Here is a 23,095-nt window from a genome sequence, read left to right on the forward strand (position 1 = left end):
TGGCCTGCCTGCAACAAGCAAGGAGAGACATCACTAGAACACCAGGAGAGCTAGCACTGCAGAGAGCCATCACTGGGAAGGTACATCAGTAGGCAAGGAGACCTGATCCGGTAAAAGAAGATCCAGAGGGGAGCATTCGGAGAAAGAGATGGGCAGGCGCCAATGCAAGAATTCACCTAACAATCTGAAAAACTATATGAAACCACCAGAACCCAGCGACATCCCAACAGGTGGACATGAACACCTTAATCATGAAGAAGTAGATAAAATTGACTTTATGAAAGTGATTGACGCCCTTAAACAACATGTAAAAAATGCCCTTATAGAAATGGATGAGAAGTATAACAGAAAGTTTGAAGAATTGAGTAAATCAGTGAATGATACCCTAGGAAACCAAGGAAAAACAATCAAACAGATAATGGAAACAGTTCAAGACTTAAAAACTGAAATGGAGGCAAAGAAGAAAACACAAACAGAAGGCCAGCTGGACAGGGAAAATCTAGGTAAACGAATAGAGACTACAGAAGCAAGCATAACCAACAGAATACAAGAGATAGAAGAAAGAATCTCAGATTCTGAAGATACCATAGAGAAAATAAACACGCTGATCAAAGAAAACAGCAAGGCCAACAAATTCTCATCACAAAACATTCAGGAAATATGGGACACAATAAAAAGACCAAACCTAAAAATAATAGGAATAGAAGAAGGAGAAGAAGCGCAGCTCAATGGTCCAGAAAATATATTTAATAAAATTATAGAAGAAAACTTTCCCAACCTAAAGAAAGATATACCTATGAAGGTTCAAGAAGCATACAGAACACCGAATAGGCTGGATCAAAAAAAAAACATCCTCTCGCCATATAATAATCAAAACACAAAGCATACAGAATAAAGAAAGAATACTAAGAGCAGCGAAGGAAAAAGGCCAAGTTACTTATAAAGGTAAACCTATCAGACTTACACCTGACTTCTCTATGGAAACCAAGAAAGCCAGAAGGTCCTGGATAGATGTACTGCAGAAACTAAGAGACCATGGATGCAAGCCCAGACTACTATACCCAGCCAAGCTTTCATTCACTATAAATGGAGAAAACAAAATTTTCCAGGATAAAAACCAATTTAAACAATACGTAGCCACAAATCCAGCCTTACAGAAAGTAATAGAAGGAAAATCACTAACCAAGGAGTCCAACAATGACCACAATATCTCAGACAACTAGAGACCCTTCACCAGCACAACACAAAGAAGGGGAACACACAAAATTTACAACTTAAAAAATGACCGGAGTTAACAACCACTGGTCATTAATATCACTTAATGTCAATGGACTCAACTCTCCTATAAAAAGGCACAGACTAAGAGATTGGATACGAAAACAGGATCCAACATTCTGCTGTTTACAAGAAACACACCTCAACCACAAAGACAGGCACCTACTCAGAGTAAAGGGTTGGGATAAGGCTTATCAAGTAAATGGACCTAAGAAACAAGCAGGGGTGGCCATACTAATTTCTAACAAAGTTGACTTCAAACTTAAATCATTCAGGAGAGATGGAGAGGGACATTTTCTACTCATAACAGGAACAATTCATCAGGATGAAGTCTCAATCCTGAATATCTATGCCCCTAATATAAAAGCACCCACGTACGTAAAAGAAACATTGTTAAAACTCAAGGCAGCCATCAAACCGCACACATTAATAGTAGGAGACTTTAATACTCCTCTCCCACCAATGGACAGGTCAAGTAGACAGAAACCTAACAGAGAAATAAGAGAATTAATGGAGGTAATGAATCAAATGGACTTAACAGACATCTATAGAATATTCCACCCAAATAGGAAAGAATATACCTTCTTCTCTGCAGATCATGGAACCTTCTCAAAAATCGACCACATACTCGGTAACAAAGCAAACATCCACAGTTACAAAAAAATATTAAGAACCACCTGTATCTTATCAGATCACCATGGATTAAAGCTAGAATTCAGCAACAATGCTAACCCAGAAAGCCTACAATCTCATGGAAACTGAATAGTCAACTACTGAACCATACCTGGATTAAGGAAGAAATAAAGAAAGAAATTAAAGTCTTCCTTGAAGACAATGAAAATAAAGAAACAACATACTCAAACCTATGGGACACTATGAAAGCAGTTCCGAGAGGAAAGTTCATAGCACTAACTGCCCACTTAAAGAAAACAGAGAAAGCACACATTGGAGACTTAACAGCCCACCTGAAAGCTCTAGAAAAAAAAGAAGCAGACTCACCTAGAAGGGGTAGAAGACTGGAAATAATCAAACTGAGGGCTGAAATCAACAAAATAGAAACACAGAAAACAATTGAAAGAATCAATGAATCAAAAAGCTGGTTCCTGGAGAAAATCAACAAGATTGATAAACCCCTATCCAAACTAATCAAACGGCAGAGAGAGAATTTGCAAATTAATAAGATCAGAAATGAAAAGGGAGACATAACCACAGACACAGAGGAAATTCAGAGACTCATTAGATCTTACTACAAAAGCCTGTTGCCACAAAACTGGAAAATGCAAAAGAAATGGACGCTTTTTTAGATAAATACCATTTACCAAAGTTAAACCAGGACCAGGTGAACAACCTAAATAGACCTGTTAGTCGTGAAGAATTAGAAGCGGTTATCAAAAACCTCCCTTCCAAAAAAAGTCCAGGACCAGATGGTTTCAATGCGGAATTCTACCAGAACTTCCAAGAAGACCTAATACCTATTCTCCTTAATGTATTTCACAATATAGAAACAGAAGAGTCATTGCCAAATTCCTTTTATGAAGCTACAGTAACTCTGATACCAAAACCACACAAAGACCCAACCAAGAAAGAGAATTACAGGCCAATCTCACTCATGAACATCGACGCAAAAATCCTCAACAAAATTCTGGCAAACCGAATCCAAGAACACATTAGAAAAATTATCCATTATGATCAAGTAGGCTTCATACCAGAGATGCAGGGCTGGTTTAACATACGCAAATCTATCAATGTAACCCATCATATAAATAAACTGAAAGAAAAAAACCATATGATCGTTTCATTAGATGCTGAAAAAGCATTTGACAAAATTCAACATCCCTTTATGATAAAAGTCTTGGAGAGATTAGGGATACAAGGGTCATACCTAAATATAATTAAAGCTATATACAGCAAGCCGACAGCTAATATCAAACTAAATGGAGAGAAACTTAAAGCCATCCCACTAAAATCAGGAACACGCCAAGGCTGTCCACTCTCTCCATACCTCTTCAATATAGTTCTCGAAGTTTTAGCAATAGCAATAAGACAACATAAGGGGATAAAGGGGATTCAAATTGGAAAGGAAGAAGTTAAACTTGCATTATTTGCAGATGATATGATAGTGTACATGAGCGACCCCAAAAACTCCTCCAAAGAACTCCTACAGCTGATAAACGCCTTTAGTAACGTGGCAGGATACAAGATCAACTCCAAAAAATCAGTCGCCCTCTTATACACAAAGGATCTGGAAGCAGAGAGAGAAATAAGAGAATCATCACCTTTCACGATAGCCACAAACAGCATAAAATATCTTGGGGTAACTCTAACCAAGGAAGTGATAGATCTATTTGACAAAAACTTTAAGGCATTGAAGAAAGAAATTGAAAAGGATACCAGAAAATGGAAGGATCTCCCTTGCTCTTGGATTGGGAGAATCAACATAGTAAAAATGGCAATTCTACCAAGGGCAATTTATAGATTCAATGCAATCCCCATTAAAATCCCATCAAAATTCTTCACAGATCTTGAAAGGACAATAATCAACTTTATATGGAGAAACAAAAAACCCAGGATAGCCAAAACAATCTTATACAATAAAGGAACTTCTGGAGGCATTACCATCCCTGACTTCAAACTCTATTACAGAGCTACAGTAATGAAAACAACGTGGTACTGGCATAAAAACAGAGAAGTCGACCAATGGAATCGTATAGAAGACCCGGATTTTAACCCACAAACCTATGAACAACTGATTTTCGATAAAGGAGCTAAAAGTATACAATGGAAGAAAGAAAGCATCTTCAACAAATGGTGCTGGCACAATTGGATGTCAACCTGTAGAAGAATGAAAATAGACCCATATCTATCACCATGCACAAAACTCAAGTCCAAATGGATCAAAGACCTCAATATCAATCTGAACACACTGAACCTGATAGAAGAGAAAATGGGAAGTAGCCTACAACATATGGGCACTGGAGATCACTTCCTATGTATAACCCCAGCAGCACAGACATTAAGGGCAACATTGAATAAATGGGACCTCCTGAAACTGAGAAGCTTCTGTAAAGCAAAGGACACTGTCATTAAGACAAAAAGGCAGCCTACTGACTGGGAGAAGATCTTCACCAACCCCGCAACAGACAAAGGTCTGATCTCCAAAATATATAAAGAACTCAAGAAACTAGACTTTAAAAGGATAATTAACCCAATTAAAAAATGGGGCACTGAACTGAACAGAGAATTCTCAACAGAAGAAGTTAAAATGGCCAAAAGATACTTAAGGTCATGCTCAACCTCCTTAGCGATCAGAGAAATGCAAATCAAAACAACTTTGAGATATCATCTTACACCTGTCAGAATGGCTAAAATCAAAAACACCAAGGATAGCCTTTGCTGGAGAGGTTGTGGAGAAAGGGGTACCCTCATCCATTGCTGGTGGGACTGCAAACTTGTGCAACCACTTTGGAAATCAGTGTGGAGGTTTCTCAGAAACATTGGGATCAACCTACCCCTGGACCCAGCAATACCACTCTTGGGAATATACCCAAGAGATGCCCTATCATATGACAAAAGCATTTGTCCAACTATGTTCATAGCAGCATTATTTGTAATAGCCAGAACCTGGAAGCAACCTAGATGCCCTTCAATGGCAGAATGGATGAAGAAAGTGTGGAATATATACACATTAGAGTACTACTCTGCGGTAAAAAACAATGAGTTCTCGAATTTTGCATGCAAATGGATGGAAATAGAAAATACGATCCTTAGTGAGGTAACCCAGACCCAAAAAGAAGAACATGGGATGTACTCACTCATAATTGGTTTCTAGCCATGGATAGGGGCCACTGAGTCTATAATTTGTGATCCTAAAGAAGCTAAACAAGAGGGTAAACCCAAGGAAAAACATATAGATATCCTCCCAGCTATGGGAAATAGACATGACTGATGGGCAAAAAATTGGAATCTTGGGGGTGGGGTGGGATGGGGATGAGGGGTGATGGGGAGAGGAAACTGTGAAGGAGAGGATGAGGGGAACTGGGGGAATCGGGGTGATTGGGGATAAAGGAAGGTTGGATAGGGGAGCAGGGAAACTCATACCTTAGGTAAGGGAGCCACCTAAGGGGTGGCAAGAGACTTGAACTTGGAATGGCTACCAGATGCCCAGGGCAATGTCCCCAGTTAGTTCATTGGGGCACCTGAGGATAGGGAACCTGAAATGAACCTATCCTATAATCATACTGATGAATATCTTGCATATCGCCATAGAACCTTCATCTAGCGATGGATGGAGATAGAGCCAGAGACCCACACTGGAGCACCTGACTGAGCTCCCAAGGTTATAATGAGGAGCAGAAGGAGAGAGAACATGAACAAGGAAGTCAGGACCATGAGGGGTGCACCCAACCACTGAGACAGTGGGGCCGATCTATTGGGAGCTCACCAAGGTCAGCTGGACTGCTACTGAAAAAACATGGGATAAAACCGGACTCTCGGAATGTGGCGGACAATGAGAGCTGACGAGAGGCCAAGGAGAATGGCACAGGAACTGTCAACTGGCGATAGATCGAGAGAGAGACAGAGACCCAAATTGGAGCAACGGTCTGAGCTCTTAAGGTCCAAATGAGGAGCAGAAGGAGGGAGAACATGAGCAAGGAAATCAGGACCACGAGGCGTGCACCCACCCACTGTGACAGTGGAACTGATCTATTGGGAGCTCTTCAAGGCCAGCTGGACTGGGACTGAATAAGCATGGGTTGAAACTGGACTCTCTGAACATGGCGGACAATGAAGGCTGATGAGAAGCCAAGGACAATGGCACTAGGTTTCGATCCTAATACATGAACTGGCTTTGTGGGAGCTTAGCCTGTTTGGATGTTCACCTTCCTGGGCCTGGATGGAAGTGGGAGGACCTTGGTCTTCCTGTAGGGCAGGGAATTTGGACTGCTCTTCAGTATCGAGAGGGAGGGGGAATGGACTGGGGGGAGGAGAAGAGGAGTGGGGATGGGGGAGGGGGCAATGTGTGGGAGGAGGGGAGGGAAATGGGAAACAGGGAGCAGTTGGAAATTTTAATTAAAAAAGAATAAAAAAAAAGAAAAAAAAAAGAAAAAAAAATGCCATTATGAAATCTACTACTTTGTAGCTAACTTAATAATCTTGTAATGGGAAATACTTGTTCCTGTAGCCATCGTCCCACTTGAAATGGAGTCCATGGGGCAGGTGTTGTGCTATATTAGTTCAGACATCTATTACAGTACCAGGCATATGGTCATGCGTAAAGCATTTGCTGAGCCAGTTGTTGCCATGCATGCATCTAATTCCAGCATTTAGAGGACTAAGGAAGGCCCAAAGATTCTGGCTAGAGACTCACCTAATCTGAGCAAGACCTTATCTTAAATAATAATTGCCTATTTGCCAAATACGTTTTGATAGCAATTATTGAGCTTTGTATATTATGTCTGTCGGTGATTGGTTTGATTTTATTATGATGCCTATAAGTTGTTGTTACACGCATATAGTAGCCTCTTGATAATTGTGTTTATGTTCTATGACAACTCTCATGTTTAAAAACCATCTGACCTTTAATTATTTGAAAGCATTCATCTGTAAAATAATTTGTTAATAAATCATTTTGTGAGTTAATATTTGATTTTTTTCTGGTTATTTTGACTTTTCCATTTTGATATTTTATTGTTTATGCTGTAATCCCTCTTAATATCTATTTTCTAAAATTTAGAAAGGTTTTTGCTATACATACCAGGGTAACCTTGGCCTTGTTATGTAGCTCAGGCTAACCTTGAACTCAAGATTCTCCTCTCAGCTTCCAGAGTGCTGGGATTACTGGCATGCACCACCATGTCTTGCTCAATTATTTTTAAAATAAATTATGTGTCTAGGTGTTTTGTAAACTTTGTACATCATGTGCACACAATGTTCAAGTAGGCCAGAAGAGGGCATCAGATCCAGGGGACTGGAGTTACTGAGGGTTGTGATTGACCAAGCAGGTGCTGGCAATGAACACAGGCCCTTTGGAAGAACAAGTGCTCTTAACTGCTGAGCTACCTCTTCAGCCTCTCGTCAATTATTATGTACATGTATATTTATGCATATAAACATCTTCACTGCATGTAAGCATGTGTGTTGTGTGCTCCTAGATGAGAAGAACTGCAGTTACAGATGGTTTGAGTTTCTGTGTGAGTGCCAGAAATTGAATTCAGGTCCTCTGCAAGAGCAAACAGTTTTCTTAATCACAGAAAAAACACTCCAGTCCTACATACATATAGTTTTTCTTTTCTTTTATTCTTCTTTTTTTTTTGAGTCATGAGTTTACATAGCCCAGAACAATGGATTCTCCTGCTTTCCAAATCTGGGATTATAGGTATGTCCTACTGCACAAATATTTAGATTATCAACTCTTTTGGTTTTATGGGACAGGGTTTCTTTGTGTAGGCTTGGCTGTCTTGGAGCTCACTCTTTAGCCCAGGCTGGCCTCTAACGCATAGAGATCTTCCTGCCTCTGGCTCCTGAGTGCTGGGATTAAAGGCATGTGCTCCCACCACTACCACCACCGGGCTTCATCAACTTTTTCTTCCTTCATTTCTTTTCCTTCCTTCCTTCCTTCCTTCCTTCCATCCTTCCTTCCTTCCTTCCTTCCTTTTTTTCTTTAAAAACTTATTTTTATTTATATGAGTACTCTACCTGCACGTCCAACTTTATGTCAGACGAGGACATGGGATCACACTATAGACAGTTGTGAGCCAGTATGTGGTTACTGGGAACTGAACTCAGCACCTCTGGAAGAGTAAGCAGTGTTCTTAGATGCTGAGCCACCTCTTCAGACCCTCATCAACATTTTCTTATAGACTGATTTTTGTTTAAATTTTTCATGACTCAAACTAACTTGCACTATTACTAAACATAGACCATTTTTCATTTTAAGATTTCCTGGCTGTTATGTATTTTAGATAGGGTCTTACTATGTGACCCTGCCTGACCTGGAACTTGCAATCCCCCCAGTGTCTGATAAGAAAGTGCTGGAATTGATGATACAAGGCACACTCCTGACCTCTCTTTTATTGAGGAAGGGAAAAGGGTCTTCCTAGTAAAAAGTAGTTGTTTTGTTTTGTTTTGTTCTTTTTGGTGGTACTGGGAATTGAGCCCAGGTCTGAAGCCACATGCTAAGAAAGTACTTTACCACAGGGCCATGTTTGTAGCCCATGTCAAATGCCATAGAAATTGTTAACGGTGAAAACAACTTTGTGTGGATTACTTGAATAGCTATTTTTGTAAAACTGTGGGTTTTACTTATACATTGCTTTTAAAAAAGCAATAAAACTGGGTGCTAGTGGCTCACACCTTTAATCCCAGCAAATCCCAGCACTCCTGAGCCAGAGGCAGGCAGATGTCTGTGAGTTCAAGGCCAGCCTGGTCTACAGAGTGAGTTCCACTGACAGCCAGAGCTAGACAGAGTAACCCTGTCTCAGACAAACCAGAATTTAAACCACACTGCAAAATCACTCAAATCAGACAATTTAATACCTTATATAGATGTTGGATATTTTTCTGAATAAATACTTTATCATGGATAGGTCTTGTATCCTTTATTTTTTTAGAACTTGAAAACATACCAAGTTGCATATTAAAAAGGCAATCAAAAACATTTCCTCCTCTGTTCAAGTCTGCATTATTTCAAGGCTATCCATCACACACACACACACACACACACACACACACACACACATCGTAAGAACAGCATCAAACATTAGTCTTTAAGCTTTAAATAACTAAAGACAATGCATTCCTAAAAGCAGGAGAGCATACCATGAAGTTACAGCAGTTTTAGGTATAAAATATGGGGGGAATGAAATGTACTTCTGTGACAGGGATATATCTCAGTGTTTTGTTCAGCTTGTGCTCAATCCTCAGCACCACAAATAACAAACCAAATTTCCTTGTGCATGACATTATCAACACATATATTATCCTTAAAGGTGTGTTTCAGGCCCATAGATCTTCTGTACCAAGTAGTCTAAAGGCCTGTTCAATAACCTAAACACTTTCGTCTCTATTTATGCCCCTATAACTGCTCCCTTTTTTGTACTCCCTTGTTTGCCATTGTGCCTTAAGGGAAAGTTGTCACCGAGTATCAAGAGTTAATATGCATGAAGAACTTAAGAGCAGTTGACCTATATAAACACTCAATAAATATTCAGAACAACTTGTAAAGGAGAGTCTGCCATTATCTCCATTAAAAAAGTGAAAAGTTCTATTTTATATTCTATGTATATTTTGTTTGTATAGGCATAACCACACATGCACGAGAGTGCCTATGGAGGTCACAAAAGGGGCACCAGATCTCCTTGAGCTGGAGTCACAGGCGGTTGTGACCTGCCCAATGTGGGTACTGGGAACTGAATTTGGGTCCTGTGGTAGAATAGGAACGACTCTAAACCACTGAGCAATCTCCCAGTATCTCCACTCTTTTTCTTTCTTTTTTTGGAAGACAGGTTTTTCTGTGTAGCTCTGGTTGTCTTGGAATTTGTCTGTAGACCAGGCTGGCCTCAAACCCAGAGTTTAGACTGCCTCCGTTTAATTAAATACGTGCACCACCGCTCAACCTATCCCCATTCTTATACACAAGGGATTCAAAGTACAAAAAGGTGAGGTCATACCCCAGGTCAAACAAATAACAGACTGTTTCCTGTCAATCTGTATCAAACTTCCCCACCTCCAATCCAGACAACTGCTGATCTAGACTAGACATGTTCTCCAAGGTATGTATATCTAGGTATCACTACATCAAAACTAAGATGTTGTTTGTTCTTCTCATGCTCATCCTTTCATGCATACATTGCTACCTAGAGACTGGCTGCTAGGACAGTCTGAATGCAGCAGCAGAATAGATTCTAACTGTCTTTCATTAGTCAGATATTAAAGGGATCTGACGTTAAAAGGGGAGACCATGTTTTGCTGCCCAATGAAATTGTTTTGCATTGGAAATATTTTAACTTTATTACATTTATTATTGTGTGTGTGTGTGTGTGTGTGTGTGTGAGAGAGAGAGAGAGAGAGAGAGACAGAAAGAGAGCGAGCAGCTGGTGGTCAGTAGCTGCTGATGCAGCAGGTTCTCTTCTACCATGTGGGTCTGGGGATTGAAAGCAGGTGTTTGGGTTTGTTGATAAGTGCCTTTACCTGCTGAGTCATCTTGCTTACCCAGATTTTTTTTTAAATTAAAAGCATTGTAGGTGGTGGTGGCACGCACCTTTAATCTGAGCACTTTGGAAGCAGAGAAAGGTATATCCCAAAGTTCGATGCTAACCTGGTCTACAGAGTGAATGCCAGGAAAACTAGGGCTGCATCGAGAAATCTTGTCTCCAAAACAAACCAAAACAAACAAAGAAGCAAATAAATAAATAAAACCATTTTAGTTTTGAAACCTTATAATAAGATTGTTATTTTAAATTGAGTTTATATTGACATTTTCTTAGTTTAATTGCTAATATAATTAATACTGCCAGACTTAGACAGTAAAACCAAAGCTCTCTGAAGGAATTACTAACCTTTGGAGAGTGAGCGACTCAAGTGTGGAACTAGAGAAGACCCGCTTTCACCATCTGATTCTACAGTTTCTGAGAACTAGGTACAGAACATGGCAGCATGCAGCTGAGATCCATAGTTGGAGGCACTTACGCTTGACGGGTATAAAGGTCTGGTTCGTCGAGGTCCTGAGATCTTAATTCCTGTGTGGAGAGGCAGCCAGCACCACCGGTGGAAATGGAACTGCGCTTCATGCTCAGAACCTAATTCATGATTTCAATATCAGAAAAATGTTCCAGATGCAAGTGGATCATTAAGCAATAATTGTCACTTTTATTCTGAAGTAGAAGAGTAACTAAGTTTATTCCTTTACGATAGTATTTTCCCTGTGTGCTGTATTTGTTTGTCATGTATACTTAAGTCCTCACTAAAGATAACACCTATGCAACTTCAGGTATTCAATACACTCGAGCAAGACAATGCAAAAATGAACATATATGATTCCTGCATCACACGGCAATCCATGATCGCAAAATTTCAATGTGTTATCCCGAATACATCACTGGTATCTCTTATGTCTATTTCAATGGTAACTCACAGACTGCTTGACAAGAAATCTCAGGCTCCTTAACTCTCCTCAAAATGTTTCCTTTGGCTTCAAAATCAGGATTCATTCTCTTTTCCTAATATCTACTTTTCTTGCTTTATGTTTAACCCCATAGTTTAATACCCACTATTGTCTTTCTGGTTCTAATCTCCCTTTCAGTAAAGACAAGCAATCTGTTCCATAACATAATGTAGAGGCTGCTTCCATTCTCAAAATATTTTAGTATCATAAGCATACCTATGTCAGACCCTGTCTTCGTCTCTGCAGCACTAGACGCTAGCCACTCAGCTTTTTCTGGTCCTGCCCTGGCTTCTTTCTAGGATAAGACAGAACTCACTGTTGATAAAATTATATATATATATATATATATATATATATATATATATATATATATATGTAGTGAAGAGAAGTCACGCTATGCGATAAGGCTTATACAGGAGGCTTATTGGAAGATGAGAGAGAAGGGACAGAGAAGGCAGAGAGGGGAGCAGACTAGTCCCATGGGGTAAAGAGTGCGGGAGAGAGAGGGAGGTAGACACAGGAGAAGGGGGAGGTTAGGGGTAGGTCCACCTGTTACAAGGAACCATAGCAAATGTGCCCAGAAGTGGCTACAGGTGAAGTGCTCTTAGTGGCTACAGGTGAGGAGGTTTCCTGTCAGGACCCTAAGGACAGGCAGGCCAATGCAGATTCCCAAATACTAACACCAAATAATAACACCCACTTTATTGTTTGTTTGAGCTGGGGACTTTAGCACAATAGGCTGTGCACTGAGTCACATCACTCCTTGTTCGACTGCTTACATTCCACTTAGGTCTTATTCTCAAGCCTTCAGTTTCCCAGACTTTTTCTTCTTACATGGCTTTTCAGATGCTGCATTACCACAAGAACGCAGTGTTTTAACCTGTCCCTCCCAGGCAGTCCTCCCCTTCTCCCCCTCCCTGCGGAACACCTTGGTCAGCAATCAGCATCCTCTTTTCCCTCTCCAGGCGCTGCCCACACAAACTTACTGATCCCTGAACCCAGAACCTGGCAGATGCTGCCTCAGGTCTCTGATGCCACAGAGTTTCTTAGCAGGAACAGAGTTAACCCCATACCAGCAGTTACCTTTCTCTCTGGTTCTTGACCCCCAGCGCCCACTTCCAGTAAAATGCACAACTGCTTAGGAAAACACCCACCAATGCCAACCAGGAGCCATTTGGATTTTAAAGTCTCCGCCTGCGTGATGTCAGAAAGCCTCTTGCGAGTACTCTTAAGCAAGAAGGCTATGCCAGTTCCCAGACAGTGGTGGGAAGTCCTAGGGCAAAAGCTTAGATTTCTAAATCTTGCAGCTGTTGTGCCTCTGGCTAGAATTGTAGTTTTGTCCCTAGCAGCCCTTTTGAGTTTCAGTCTTTCCTAGCCATCAGTGTGTCTCCTCATCTGTATTTGAGACAATCAAGTACTTTTGCAGCAGTGCCCAGTTGTTTTCCATAGTATCTTTTATTGTTTTGTTTTGTAAAATATCCCTGGGCCTGGTGAAATGGCTCCATGGGTAAGAGCACTGCCTGCTCTTCCAAAGAAATGGGTTAAATCCCCAGGACCCATAACTATAACTCTAATTTCAGGAGGTCTGATGCCCTCTTCTGGCCTTGGTGGGCACGAGACACACGTGTGGTATACAGACATACATGTAGGCAAAACACTTTATACATAAAATAAAAATAATAAAGATCTTTTTTAAAAAAATAAAGGCAAATAAAAAGTATTCTTGTACAGTTTTATCAGGACCTAAGTTCTCAAAATTCATTTCAACACTCATCTTAGTTTCAAGATGCCTTAAGAAGTACAAAATTTGCTGGTCAGTGGTGGTACATTCCTTTACTCCCAGTACTCAAGAGGCAGAGGCAGGGGGATCTCTGTGAGTTTGAGAAGAGTCTACAGAAGAAATACAAAATCACTTTAGCTAAGACATTTGAATTGGAAGTATTATCTCTGTTTGACCAAGATCTCCCATATTTTGTCATTACAAGGTCAATTAGCAAGACTATTGTAATAGCTATTGCTTATGCATTAACTACTCCTGGATTCTTTTTATAGAAGACTGAAGTGAGAAAGGATTAATGTTCTACGGGTGCTTAAATAAAGCAAGTTTTCACATACTAGTCCTTCTAAAATCATTCCTCATCAAAGAACTCATTGAAACATTTTTTTTGTACAAATTTTAAAAAGTTGAAGTCTACAGTCATCAGGCTGGTAGTCATAGACACACAAAAACCTGACAAGCTTGCTTTCTATGTCTACTTCTGAATGCCACTCAGGATCAAGTGAGATAATTGTATCAGGATTTTAGCTTAGTGATACATGGCGTTAATAAATTAAAATTCATCCTAAGGAATGTAGTGGGAAGAAATGATAATGTAATCAAGTTGAATTTAATTTGCTAGATATTTTATAATGACATTTTAAGTCATAAGCAACTGTAATATACTTTACTATTAGAAACTCTTTTAATTAATGCAGGCCACCTTATTCCCATGTGGTTATGCCGTGGCAGTATCTGTGAAAAATTCTTCAGAGCAGGTAATAGGGATATGTTACATCTCTTTTTATCTTCTTTTTTTTTTCTGAGACAAGCTTGTCTATTTAACAGTCTTGGCTGTGTCCCTTTTTTACCTTTTATGTTAATTCTTTAAAAACAACTACTTCTTTATTTTATTTATTGTATTATGTGTAGTTGGAATTTTCCTTTGGGCCACCAAGAAACTCCCAAATAATTTATTATGAATGCTTCTTATTAATTATAAGTGCTTAGTCTTAGCTTAGGCTCGTCCTGCTAGCTTTTTGAACTTAATTTAACCTGTTTCTATTCATCTACATTTTTCCTTGGGGCTTTTTACCTTTCTTTTATTCTGTATGTCTTGGTTTCCTGCTTCCTCCATGTGTGTCTGATTGGCCACTGGTTTCTCCCTGGTATCTCTTTTTCTTTCTTCCTTTCTAAGCCTGAATTCCTCCTGCTACTCAGTTTCCCTGCCTGCAAGTCCTGCCTATACCTCTTTCTTGCTATTGGCCATTTAGCTTTTTGTTAGACTAATCAGGTGCCTTAGGCAGACAAGGTAAAACAGCAACACATTTTTACATATAATTCAACAAATGCAACACGTCTTTACATAGTTATACAAATATTTTGTAACAATGAAACATCATTTCTCCTTTTACTTTTTTTCTTCAAACCCGCTCTTATATGCCTCCTTGTTCCCTTTCAAATTCATGGATTTTTCATTAATTTTGTTACATGCATATGTGTATGTAACCTGCCCAATCTGTATGTTACTTGTCTGTATGCTGTCAGGGTTATAATTAGGTTGAAGGGAGATAAATACACAGGGAGAAAGGAGAGCAAAATAATAGTATGGATATGTGAAAAAAATCACAAGGTTTCATACTGTTAAGTACCTAAGAAACTATAACACACGCATACTTTAATTTAGTATAATGTTATTTGTATGTATGATTCAGGGCTCACCATTTGGTATTGGATAAGCATTTCGTATACTCTTCCCACAGTAGGACTAAAACTGTTTCTCCACCCCCGGCATTTGTGAGTTCCCTATAGTTCTTTGTGTAGGGCTGGTTGGCCCCTTGTCCCTTATAGATTGCCTCTTGTCCTTATTCAGCTCATACTTAAGCAGCCATGTTAATAAGATTTTATTGGTGTAGATTCTGACATTCCTAGGAGATACAATGTCACAGCAAACTCCATGATGCTCTGGCTCTTATAATCTATGTGTCCCCTCCTTTACAATGTTTCATGATACTTACGTGTAGTGATATTTCTTTTGTATTTTAATAAAGAAAGTTTAGCTGAAGATCAGAGAGTAAGTGGTAGCACACACCTTTAATCTCAGTAGCCACACTAGTTTGCCATAGAAACCTGGCGGTGCACGCCTTTAATCCCAGTGGTGCACATCTTTAATCCCAACCTAAAGAATGGAATGCAAGACAGAAGGAGAAAGCTCTCAGACACAGTCTCATCACCCTGTTATTTGATTTCTCTGTTAGATTGCCTTCACATATGCATTTATTTCAGGAAGCATCGACTGTATCAATACCCATGCCACTGCACACTACTTCCGTGGCCTTAGTTTTAGCTGTTTCTCCCTGTATAAACTCCCTCGTCCCTCTATTTCTCTCCTTGCACCTCCCCTCACCAGCCTGTACCTTTCTATTCTATTTCTTCTTTCCTGATGAGATGCTTCTCTCCTCCTTAGTCTGTTACTCTATGCTTAATCTCTGTGATTCTGTATATCCACATGTAAGCTAATACATGCCACATTTGGCTTTCTGTGTCTGGGTACCTCACTCAGGGTGATTTCTCCCCCTAGTTCTACCCATTTACTGTGAATTTAATTCTTTATAATGGCTGAGTAATATTCATTTGTATAAAGGTTCCAATTTTTATTATCCATTCATATTCATGTCTTGAATATGTTATCCAATTTCTGGGCATTATTAATAGAGCAGCAATGGACATGGTTGAGTAAGCGTCTCTGTGGTAGGATGAAGTTTCCTTTGGGTAAATGCCCAAGAGTGATAGAGCTGGATCACGAGGTAGATCAGTTCCCATCTCTCTAAGGTATATCCACACTCATTTCCATAGTGACTGTATGAGTCTGCACTGCTACCAGCAGTGGATGAGTGTACCCCTTATTCTATGTCCTTGCCAGCAGGAACTGTCACTCGTATTATTGATCCTAGGGATTCTGACAGGTGTAAAATGGACTCTCAAAGCAGACTTGGTTTGCATTTCACTAATGACTGAGAATGTTGAACATTTAAGTCTTTCTCAGCCACTTAAGATTCCCTATTGAGAATTCTCTGTTTAAAAATTCCCAGTTTTAATTGAGTCATTTGTTTTCTTGATATCTAGCCTTTTGAGTTCTTTATACATTTTGTTTGAGTTTTTTTGTATAATTTTGGATATTAGCCCTCTATTGGGTGTGTAGTTGATAAAAAAATATTTTACCATTCTGTAAGCTGCCACTTTGTCTGAATGATGGGATCTTTTGTCATGCAGAAGCTTTTCAGTTTCATGAGATCCCATTTATTAATTGTTGAAATTAGTGTCTGTGTTAATAGTGTTCTGCTCAGAAAGTCTTTTCCTATGTCATTGATTTCAGGGATCTTCCCTTCTTTTTCTTCTGTTAGGTTCAAGATATCTGGTTTTAGGTTGAGGTCTGTGTGGGAATTCCTTTCCATTAAATATTTTTTGGGATGTGGGGGTGTGTCAGCAATAGGGTGGCTTCTGTGTGCTGACATGATCTCTTATAAGGGAGAGAATGGTCTCCCATGTATTTCTGGTTTCTTCATCAAAGATCAGGAGTCCGTAGGCACTTGAATTACACCTGACTTCTCAGTGGAAACCATGAAAGCCAGAATGTCTTAGATAGATGTGCTGCCAACACTAAGAGACCATGAAGGCAATCCCAGAGTACTATTCGCAGCAAAGCTTGCATTCACCATCAATGGAGAAAAAAGATATTCCAGGACAAAAACAGATTTAAATAATAGGTAGCCACAAACCCAGCCTTACAGAAACTACTAGAAGGCAAAGCACAAACCAAGGAAGCTAAGAACACCCATAATAACACAGACATCTGACAACTCTCCACCACCACAACTCAAAGAAGGGAAACACACACTCTAATAGTAGGTTTCAACACTCCTCTCTCACCAATGGACAGGCTAAATAGACAGAAACTTAATGGAGCAATAAGAGATATCACAGATGTAGTGAAACAAATGAAATTAATAGACATCTATAGAACATTCCACCCAATAGAAAAGAAAATACCTTCTTCTCAGCATCTCATGGAACCTTCTCAAAAATTGATCACATAATCAGTAACAAAGCAAACATTCACAGATACAAAAGAAAATGTAGTAACCAGCTGTGTACTATTGGATTACCATGGAATAATGCTAGAATTCAACAACAATTCTACCCCCAGAATGCCTACAAACTCATGAAAACTGAACAGTCAACTACTCTCCAGAAGATGACATCAGATACCTTAGAATTAGAGATATAAGGGATTGTGAGCTGCCATATGGGTGCTGTTAACTGAACCTTTGTCCTCTGCAAGAGCGGCAAGTGCTCTTAATCATGGATTCATCAACCCAGCCCTAGAAGGTACTTCATTTTTTCCCTTAAACCCAGATGTCATTAGGAAAGATCCTTTTACAGATGGTGCTGAGAAAACTGGGTATGTACCTGTAGAAGAATGAAATCAGGTCGAGTCTCAAACTACATGAAACATTGAAAATAGATCACAGACTTCATGTGAAGACAGGACATGCTGAAACTGCAGGGAAGACACATCAACTATGTCCCGTGTCAACAATCATCCTATGCAGAGGTAGGAACTTCTGAATGGACTGTGACAGCAGAGAACACAACCCAAGGACTGACACATGGATTATAGCAAACTAAAAACCTGCCTAACAATGGAAGGAACCTCACAACTGAAGAGACAGCTTACAGATTTGAGAAATCATTGCCAACTCTGTATCGCATAGGGTTCTATTATGTAAAAACAGCCAAGATTAAACCAAATCCAATCCATACATGAGGTAATGAGGTGAGCAGACAGTCCTCAAAGGAAGAAATAGAAATGTCAAATAATATTTGATGATGGGTTCAACATCCTAAGCCATCAGGGAAAGGTGAAATTAAAATGATTTATACTGTCACCTTACTAGCTCAGAATGACTTTCATCAAGAAAACAGAACAACAGATGCTGGCAGGAATTTGAGGAAAGAGGAAACTTTACTCACTGCTAGTGAGCATAAATTGCAGCTACTGAGGAAATCAGTAAGTAGGTTTGTCAAAAATGAGAAAGTGGTGGGACAGATGTCTCAGGGAAAAGCACTGGCTGCTCTTACAGAGGAACTGGGTTTGGTTCCCAGCACCCACTTGGTGGCTCAGAACCATCTATAACTCCAGTTCCAGGGAATCCCTTTCTGGCCTCCACAGTCACCACGGATGTACACATATATTGCAGGAAAAATATTCACACACATAAAAATAAAAGATAAACAAATCTTTGAGGACGACAACCAAAACTATCACATGATCTGCCTATATGCCTCAGTGATAAAGAGCACTTCTTGTTCTTCCAGAGGACCAGCATTTGATTCCCAACACTCAAACCAGGCAGTTCACAACCACCTGTAACACAAGCCCCAGGAGGGTCTGACATCTCTCATCTCTGTGGTCACACACACACACACACACACACACACACAGAGATTTAAAAGTAAAAAAAATGACATTTGTAGGAAAATGGGTGAAATTTCAATTCAGAATGTTAGCTGAAATAAACTGCGTTCAGAAAAACACTATGTTTTCTCTCATGTGTGTATTCTTGATTGAACTTTCTATGTGTGAGTGGGTCGGTGTCCATGTGTGGATGACTCATGAAACTAGAGAACTGTGAGAGGGAAAAAGAGACCTGAAGGATTAGGGTACAGGAACACTGACAGAAGATAATGCAATATTGTACTGGGAGAGCAGAAATTAGGTTGTTGTGGGCAATGGAAAAACAGCAAGAATGGGACAGAGGGGAGGGCAAGGCAAAGGCCAGAGGGCAGGGTGTGGAAGAAGAAAACATGTGTAAAAATGCCATTATGAGCTTGTCCCATCCAGCTTGCATCCAGAACCCTTCTTCCTTCTGTCCCCTTTCCTCTTTGGGCACATAAGGCCATCCAGCACAGTCTGTCTGGCGCTGGGGCCAAATCCTCAGGGCAAGTAGACAGGCGAGACCTCCTTTGTCTCACTGGCCCACCTGCACCAACCAAGGTAGGCGCTTTGTTTACGAACTACCCAACCTGCATGGAGATCTGATCTCGGCACCAGGAGAGACAGCAGTGCTGTGAGTTTGTGACCAGCAGCGGCGGAAGCAGCCCTGGATAGGGAACTCTGAAGTTCCTCATCCCCCTCCCTATACTCCCCGGGCTCCCTGCAGGGGCTCTACCCCCCCATACTGCCTCTCTCTTCTTGTCCCACCCAGCTTGCATCCAGAACCCTTCTTCCTTCTGTCCCCTTTCCTCTCTGGGCACATAACACCATCCAGCTCAGTCTGTCTGGCGCTGGGGCAAATCCTCAGGGCAAGTAGGCAGGCGAGACCTCCTTTGTCTCACTGGCCCACCTGGACCAACCAAGGTAGGCGCTTTGTTTACGAACTACCCAACCTGCACGGAGATCTGATCTCGGCACCAGGAGAGACAGCAGTGCGGCCAGTTTGTGACCAGCGGTGGCGGAAGCAGCCCTGGACAGGGAACTCTGAAGTTCCTCATCCCCCTCCCTATACTCCCCGGGCTCCCTGCAGGGGCTCTACCCCCCCATACTGCCTCTCTCTTCTTGCCCCACCCAGCTTGCATCCAGAACCCTTCTTCCCTCTGTCCCCTTTCCTCTTTGGGCACATGTCACCATCCAGCTCAGTCTGTCTGGCGCTGGGGGCAAATCCTCAGGGCAAGTAGGCAGGCGAGACCTCCTTTGTCTCACTGGCCCACCTGGACCAACCAAGGTAGGCGCTTTGTTTACGAACTACCCAACCGGCACGGAGATCTGATCTCGGCACCAGGAGAGACAGCAGTGCGGCCAGTTTGTGACCAGCGGTGGCAGAAGCAGCCCTGGACAGGGAACTCTGAAGTTCCTCATCCCCCTCCCTATACTCCCCGGGCTCCCTGCAGGGGCTCTACCCCCCCATACTGCCTCTCTCTTCTTGTCTCACCCAGCTTGCATCCAGAACCCTTCTTCCTTCTGTCCCCTTTCCTCTTTGGGCACATAACACCATCCAGCTCAGTCTGTCTGGTGCTGGGGGCAAATCCTCAGGGCAAGTAGGCAGGCGAGACTTCCTTTGTTTCACTGGCCTGCCTGCAACAAGCAAGGAGAGACATCACTAGAACACCAGGAGAGCTAGCACTGCAGAGAGCCATCACTGGGAAGGTACATCAGTAGGCAAGGAGACCTGATCCGGTAAAAGAAGATCCAGAGGGGAGCATTCGGAGAAAGAGATGGGCAGGCGCCAATGCAAGAATTCACCTAACAATCTGAAAAACTATATGAAACCACCAGAACCCAGCGACATCCCAACAGGTGGACATGAACACCTTAATCATGAAGAAGTAGATAAAATTGACTTTATGAAAGTGATTGACGCCCTTAAACAACATGTAAAAAATGCCCTTATAGAAATGGATGAGAAGTATAACAGAAAGTTTGAAGAATTGAGTAAATCAGTGAATGATACCCTAGGAAACCAAGGAAAAACAATCAAACAGATAATGGAAACAGTTCAAGACTTAAAAACTGAAATGGAGGCAAAGAAGAAAACACAAACAGAAGGCCAGCTGGACAGGGAAAATCTAGGTAAACGAATAGAGACTACAGAAGCAAGCATAACCAACAGAATACAAGAGATAGAAGAAAGAATCTCAGATTCTGAAGATACCATAGAGAAAATAAACACGCTGATCAAAGAAAACAGCAAGGCCAACAAATTCTCATCACAAAACATTCAGGAAATATGGGACACAATAAAAAGACCAAACCTAAAAATAATAGGAATAGAAGAAGGAGAAGAAGCGCAGCTCAATGGTCCAGAAAATATATTTAATAAAATTATAGAAGAAAACTTTCCCAACCTAAAGAAAGATATACCTATGAAGGTTCAAGAAGCATACAGAACACCGAATAGGCTGGATCAAAAAAAAAACATCCTCTCGCCATATAATAATCAAAACACAAAGCATACAGAATAAAGAAAGAATACTAAGAGCAGCGAAGGGAAAAGGCCAAGTTACTTATAAAGGTAAACCTATCAGACTTACACCTGACTTCTCTATGGAAACCAAGAAAGCCAGAAGGTCCTGGATAGATGTACTGCAGAAACTAAGAGACCATGGATGCAAGCCCAGACTACTATACCCAGCCAAGCTTTCATTCACTATAAATGGAGAAAACAAAATTTTCCAGGATAAAAACCAATTTAAACAATACGTAGCCACAAATCCAGCCTTACAGAAAGTAATAGAAGGAAAATCACTAACCAAGGAGTCCAACAATGACCACAATATCTCAGACAACTAGAGACCCTTCACCAGCACAACACAAAGAAGGGGAACACACAAAATTTACAACTTAAAAAATGACCGGAGTTAACAACCACTGGTCATTAATATCACTTAATGTCAATGGACTCAACTCTCCTATAAAAAGGCACAGACTAAGAGATTGGATACGAAAACAGGATCCAACATTCTGCTGTTTACAAGAAACACACCTCAACCACAAAGACAGGCACCTACTCAGAGTAAAGGGTTGGGATAAGGCTTATCAAGTAAATGGACCTAAGAAACAAGCAGGGGTGGCCATACTAATTTCTAACAAAGTTGACTTCAAACTTAAATCATTCAGGAGAGATGGAGAGGGACATTTTCTACTCATAACAGGAACAATTCATCAGGATGAAGTCTCAATCCTGAATATCTATGCCCCTAATATAAAAGCACCCACGTACGTAAAAGAAACATTGTTAAAACTCAAGGCAGCCATCAAACCGCACACATTAATAGTAGGAGACTTTAATACTCCTCTCCCACCAATGGACAGGTCAAGTAGACAGAAACCTAACAGAGAAATAAGAGAATTAATGGAGGTAATGAATCAAATGGACTTAACAGACATCTATAGAATATTCCACCCAAATAGGAAAGAATATACCTTCTTCTCTGCAGATCATGGAACCTTCTCAAAAATCGACCACATACTCGGTAACAAAGCAAACATCCACAGTTACAAAAAAATATTAAGAACCACCTGTATCTTATCAGATCACCATGGATTAAAGCTAGAATTCAGCAACAATGCTAACCCAGAAAGCCTACAATCTCATGGAAACTGAATAGTCAACTACTGAACCATACCTGGATTAAGGAAGAAATAAAGAAAGAAATTAAAGTCTTCCTTGAAGACAATGAAAATAAAGAAACAACATACTCAAACCTATGGGACACTATGAAAGCAGTTCCGAGAGGAAAGTTCATAGCACTAACTGCCCACTTAAAGAAAACAGAGAAAGCACACATTGGAGACTTAACAGCCCACCTGAAAGCTCTAGAAAAAAAAGAAGCAGACTCACCTAGAAGGGGTAGAAGACTGGAAATAATCAAACTGAGGGCTGAAATCAACAAAATAGAAACACAGAAAACAATTGAAAGAATCAATGAATCAAAAAGCTGGTTCCTGGAGAAAATCAACAAGATTGATAAACCCCTATCCAAACTAATCAAACGGCAGAGAGAGAATTTGCAAATTAATAAGATCAGAAATGAAAAGGGAGACATAACCACAGACACAGAGGAAATTCAGAGACTCATTAGATCTTACTACAAAAGCCTGTATGCCACAAAACTGGAAAATGCAAAAGAAATGGACGCTTTTTTAGATAAATACCATTTACCAAAGTTAAACCAGGACCAGGTGAACAACCTAAATAGACCTGTTAGTCGTGAAGAATTAGAAGCGGTTATCAAAAACCTCCCTTCCAAAAAAAGTCCAGGACCAGATGGTTTCAATGCGGAATTCTACCAGAACTTCCAAGAAGACCTAATACCTATTCTCCTTAATGTATTTCACAATA

The sequence above is a fragment of the Chionomys nivalis genome, chromosome 4 (assembly GCF_950005125.1).
Source record: "Chionomys nivalis chromosome 4, mChiNiv1.1, whole genome shotgun sequence".
NCBI classification, from domain to species: Eukaryota; Metazoa; Chordata; class Mammalia; order Rodentia; family Cricetidae; genus Chionomys; species Chionomys nivalis.